The 6,070-nt window shown below is 42.5% G+C and overlaps 1 protein-coding gene across 1 annotated transcript in view; it reads left to right on the top strand.

Annotated features, from left to right (window-relative positions):
• Nucleotides 1–6,070, top strand: part of pax6b (paired box 6b) — a 41,724-nt gene that overhangs the window by 16,741 nt on the left and 18,913 nt on the right. The window lies entirely within an intron of this gene.

Consider the following 6,070-nt stretch of genomic DNA (forward strand, 5'->3'; position numbering starts at 1 on the left):
CTTAACACGAGTGATGATGGGGAAACCCCGGTTAGAGCAGGCTACTGCCAAGGCTGTGACACGTGGAGAGAGGGACATCTCATCTACACGTTTACGCACGAAAAGTAAGATTCCTTCCTGATCAGAGGAAAATATTCTATACGCATGTTGGAGCAAGAGCAGAGTTTTGCTGGCATCTTAAACCTGAAATGATGTAAAATCTTCAGTTTCAATCTTGTTTATCATGCGTTTTGTTTTTCAAAGCTTTAAGGTGAAAAAAGCTTGAGAAAGTCCTGCATTTATTAACCCCAAAATATGTCTGATATTTGATTAGTTTTGGGTTTAGTAGTTAATTAAGCTAATTACTTACACAAATGTGCTTTGTAGAAATAAAAACTCCTCTCACATCCATTTTATATTCAACAAAATATTCATCTGTTGCTTAGATGTTCTAAAAATACATTGTCAGACACACTAATCTCACGCTTTAAAGTCACCTTTGATCAATTATTTACTGGTAAACTACCGTCAGTTTGCTTCATTAAGGTCTAACACAAAAATCCAAGGTCGTGTTGGCCTTTTAACGAAAATATCCTAAGTGTTACAGGGATAAAATCCTCTTTGGTGGTGCTGAATCCAGGCCAACACCCTTTAGTTGATGCGTAATTTACCTCGCCGTGCGTAATTAAGTGCGTCGCCGCCAGACCCCGGTATGTGTAACACTTTATTTTGAACGGTGCAATACGTTTCCATTAAACGTTATTAAAGCGCAGGGAGTGACGAGCTCTCATTTGTCTTGTCAGGACATCTGACAACCTCGTTAGCTCCCATTTTCCCCTGTCAGCTCACAGCGCGACACGGACACTGACTTCAGCCACTCCTGGCAAGCGAGTGATAAATGCGCCTACTCAGCCCTGCGCAAAACAGCAGCATTATTGTTGCCAGCACGAAGCATCACAATCAATCACAGGGAAGTCTACGTGGCAGGTGTCAGTCTTAGCTTTTTTTCCCAAACCAAGCCGACTGTCAATCTTTAATCTAATTTAAAGGGTCATAGATTTGGGGCATAATATCCCTTCGTTTGGACTTTCTCTCTCCAGTCTGACTCGGCGGACTGACCATGTGCATCACTGCAGACACAGTCCACATTTAGCGCAGCACATAGGCCTCACTGGCAGATTAAAGGTGTTGGAAATTGAATTATTATGAATATTTGTGCGACAATTGGAGGATCTTGTTATTTTTACAAGAAAAAAAGGAAGGGGAGAAGAACACTTAATGGCATGGGATCTTTCCGCTCGTTGCACTTTCAGATGCAATTGTAGATCGAAGTCAGACTTGTCACGTTGAGCCAGAGTGAATTCCTAACATCCAGGACGTGCCTGTCTACTCCGGACAAATTGCATCCAATCACCCCGGGGGAATTCGGCTAATGTCTCGATCCAGGGCCGGGGAGCATGGAGAGAAAACAAATCAAACTCTGCACACAGAGCGTGTAGGGCTTATTAAAACATTTCACACAGGGGGGAAGAGAGAGAGGAGAAGCGTGTGTGTCTGTATCGGTGCAGTGTGTATGTTTGAGCAGGGATAATTAGGCTTTATTATCTGTGGACACTGTATCTTAAATTGAAATATGAAATTACCTATCTAAACATCTCTGCACACTCCATGCCTGCTGTGTGAGTTCCAGTATGGACGGGCCTGACACTTTCACACACTCCTTGAAGAGTCAGGCTGCGTTTGGACCAACTCTGCCCTATGTTTACAATTATTTATTGTAAACATTACTCATGGAAAATATGCAGTCAAAAGTCCATCCTTTTACGCATCTCGTTAAGTGTGAACCCACCTGAGGGCCCATTTCATCCCCACTCCAAACTTGAAGTTCAGATAAAAACTTACCTCCTCGTCTCCATTGCAATTAATCCTAATTTAGATGGATGATATTCCCCCCTTTGAACGCAGCACCAGCTCCGCGTGCACCCTCTGCTTTCTGCTAACGTGCTCGGTCGGTCCCCTGGACATTTTTCTCTGTCTGCTACAGCGGCAGTAAACAATAAGCTCATGAGGCGTAGGCTATGGCAGCATAATGTTCTGCATGGCTAGAGAGGGGAGGTCGATCATTACACAATTTGTTTCAAATTTGATCACTCAGAGCGGAGAAAAGAGATTGGCATCTCCCATGGAAAGCGCGCACAGGGCTCCCATATGTTGGAGACACTTCTGATAACTTTTCTACATGTTGACCAAGCAACCAGGGCCTGCTCACATGCACGTGTAACTGTGAAATATGTCAGATATTTAACTTTCACTGCAATGTGTGATTGATAAATATGCATGAGTGCTGAGAATTGGGACTACATGCAAATATAAGCAAATATTTACTGTCACCGGCATTTGAGTTGCAAAATAGTTTCCATATATGCATAAAAAATCCTGTCAGTGTAGTTTAGTTTGAGTGTGTGTGGGTGACAGAGAGAAGGGGGGGGGGGGGGGGGGGGGGGGGGGTGCAGCAGGGTGGTGACGGCAGAGGGAAAACCGGCTGGACAGATTTGCGTTCACGCCTGATCTGCTTCTGGAGAGTGCGGCTGTGTGGGAAGGGAAAGGGAGCACCTGGCCCGACCGCTGCATCCCATCTCGTTTTATTGACAGCCTGATAAGCAGGGACCAAGCCGTGCGGTTTCCAGCGCGGATGTCGAGCACCCTGCTGCGTTGCACAGTATCGAGGCCTCTTAATGGCTGTTCCCTCCAAATAATGGCCCCAAACACAGCCAGTCCTGACCGGCCCGTACCTGCGCCCTCCGCCCCGGTCTCTTCCTGAGAGACAGGCGGCGGCGCGGTTGCCCATTTACTCACAGGTCTTGTTCAAATTGACACAAACATCAGAGGTTGTGAAAGAGGCTCGGAGGCTTTTAGCCTGAGTAAAAGGGACGCTGAAGCCCCATTACGAGCAGTGGATGACAACTTTATAGGGCTGTGGAAATAAAAGCGTTTTCAGCGCAGGTTGGAGCAACTGCAAAACCATTTACGTTTATGATCACATTTTTAATCCCTGACAGAAATAGACCTGCTTGTGACACAACATCAGATTTTATACCTCTGCTCAAAGACAACCTGAGACACCGTGCAGGTCAGATGAGTGGAACCTGCCGACACCTGTTCTATGGACACCTGTTGCACACTTAGCATGCTCACAATTAAAAAAACATAGCAAGAACCACAATGAAGACCTGTTAGCTTATTCCAGTTTCACTCCGTCTCCAGTAGCTGTTATAAGCAACAGCTATTCAAATGCCAACACATCTATTGTGGTGTGATGGAAAGAGTTTATAGTTTTAAAGTCAGCCTGCGATCATAACCTTTTAGCGGTGCCAAAACTTGCCATGTGAAACTTAAATTAAAAAACACCTAAGGCTGCAACTTCTAAGTATATGTTGCATGTTGTTTACATATATGCTGCATCATATTTTCCTCGGATAATAAGCATTAAGGACCCCTTCCATGTAAGACTTGTACTCCTTTATTCAAACACAAATGGAAGAAGTTGGTTAAAAGAAGAAGACGTACGTATCCCAGTAGAAAATGCGATTAACAGTGAAGAAATCCTCTATAAGACAAAATGAAACGGAAATTGACATGAAAAAAAGACAAGAAGAAAACCCCAACTACAATATAAACAACAAAAACAAACATATCTTTTTAATAAAGTGAAACATGCTTCTACAGAGAGTTGTGTTTAGTGTCAGTCCCTGCACACACATGCTGCACACTCAGTGGGACAGTAAACAGGCCGGTGTGCTCCACATGTACGCTACCTTGTGCACTTCCCCATTCCCCGCTCCGCGTCCTGTCCAAGGTATGACGTCGACCCGTCGCTCCAGCCAATCACTGCCAACTTGAGGGCTGATGCTGAAGGGAAAGTTGCTGGTAAGAGCCGCAGATTTTTTTCCCCACTCTCATTGACATTTCAACTCCACGGCGGATCCAAAGGTAGATAGATTTTGAATCGGGACCTATAAGTTTCTGTCGCTGTGACACGGAGGAGAGATCCGCGGAGGAAAGAAGAGACTTTATGCGCACAGGATACTGGACACACACTCTGCTGCCTCTCATCCGGTGAGTTTGGACGGATTATAATTATACAACATGCTCTGTTTTATAGCTACTTTAATCTCTGTTACATAGAAAATGTGCCTTCTATAGGGAGAACACTGCAGAATTCAACACTACTAATCTTAAACTTTAAACGTGCAGAGAAAAAGTAAACACGAATTTGAGCGTGCATGCAGATGAATTACAAGCCTCGTGCGTTGGCAAAGTTGGGTACATTTATTGGTTAAGTGCTTGCACGTTGCTTTGTGTTTCCTACAGGAGGTGTGCACCCACACACATTGATCTGACTCCGTTCCTGTTGTCATCTATCACACAAACATACAGCGTGTAATTAGCGATCTTCACCGAGGAATTAAGCTCACGTCACTCCTTTTAAAAGCGTCCATTATTGTGAGCTTTACGGCGGGGGAAATTAAAGGCTCCGACCTGTACAGTAAACTCCGTGTGTGAGGGATCATCTCCGCTCTGCTCGATCCATCAGCGCGACGGAGGTGAAGCTGTCCATCACAGGAATATCCCACAGCAGTTACAGACACAATAACTGTGATTTTGAGAAATAACTTCCTTTGTTTTTGCTTGAATAATTAGTTAAGGGACAAGCTGCAAATGCATACATGTTCTAATTTCTGACTGCTGCAACTTGTTAAAAAGGAAAGTGTGTCAAGTTTTCAGATTCAATTTGACATGCAGGGGAATGACATGTGCGGCCCCAGGGTTTTCACTTTGATTTTGTTTTACAAAATAAGGCCTGACCCTTATTTCTATACTCAGCTCTATGTGATTTTTTAAAAATAAAATATATAGGCCCAATTTATCTTCCCCTATCCCACCCTGAGATTATATGTTGTTGTTTTTTATTTTCCCCATACAAGATAAAAATCCAGTGTGATTGCCGTCAGTAGCTGGGGGACTGAGGACGCCTCAGGTCCAGGCTCTGGTGTGTTTGGGTCCAGTGTTTCTTTCTGTCACGCTTGCCGAGCAGCACTGTGACACCATTAGCCCCGGTGTTTATCCCAGCCTTCAGCCTTTTGCCAGGAGAGGGCTTCTGTGGACTGTACACCTTGTGTGGGATACACCAAAAATACAAGACCCCCCTCTTCAAGTCCTTATAAAACCTCAAAGACTGTGCTCTGTGAGGGGGAATATATTTTAAAGAGACACAGACAAGAATAAAAATAAAAAACAACAATGGACTTTTTTCCCTGACACATTTATATCCAGAAAAAATGCCAAGGAGGATGATGGTGCACCATTATTTAAAATCACAGAACATCTACAGGCAGGAAGGATTTTATTTTAATGTCTAAAGGCACCTTTAAAGCAGGAGGTTAAGATTTGTATGGCCTGCTACAGACATTTTTCACTCTTTTTTTCAGAGGAAGCTACATAGATAAATATTTTACATCTCAATATTTACAAATTGTTTCAGTAAAATGAGTCGAGAGAAATAGAGCCTCAGTTTCCGGGACGCGCTCCCTTTAAAAACAGTTTCAGGAAATGTCTGCGCTAAAGTCAAACAAGCATGTGATTGTTTAATTATTGTTGATAAAAACAGAACCACACATTGTAAAAGTGCAAATAATTTATGCTAATGAAGTGGCGACGTGCTCATGAATCTCTTCAGAGAGAATAAAACTGACAGACCGAGGCTGCGTGATGGATGACAGGTCAGCTCGACGGATAAATATATACACAGCTTTCACGTGAGGGTCGACTCATCATCCTGACTCTGAAATAAAACACCTTTCTAATAATAATAATAATAATAATAATAATAATAATAATAATAATAATAATAATAATAATGTATTTTTTAATTTAATGATTTTATATTAAAAAACAGCATTTTTCAATTCTGTTTTATATAATTTATTATATAGTACTTTAAACAATAATTTCATCCATGAATGCTTTTATTAATATATTTTCACAGTACTGAAAAAAACATCAGAGAGAAAGATGACTGACTAAATATGCT

The sequence above is a fragment of the Notolabrus celidotus genome, chromosome 3, assembly GCF_009762535.1.
Source record: "Notolabrus celidotus isolate fNotCel1 chromosome 3, fNotCel1.pri, whole genome shotgun sequence".
In the NCBI taxonomy this organism is placed as follows: Eukaryota; Metazoa; Chordata; class Actinopteri; order Labriformes; family Labridae; genus Notolabrus; species Notolabrus celidotus.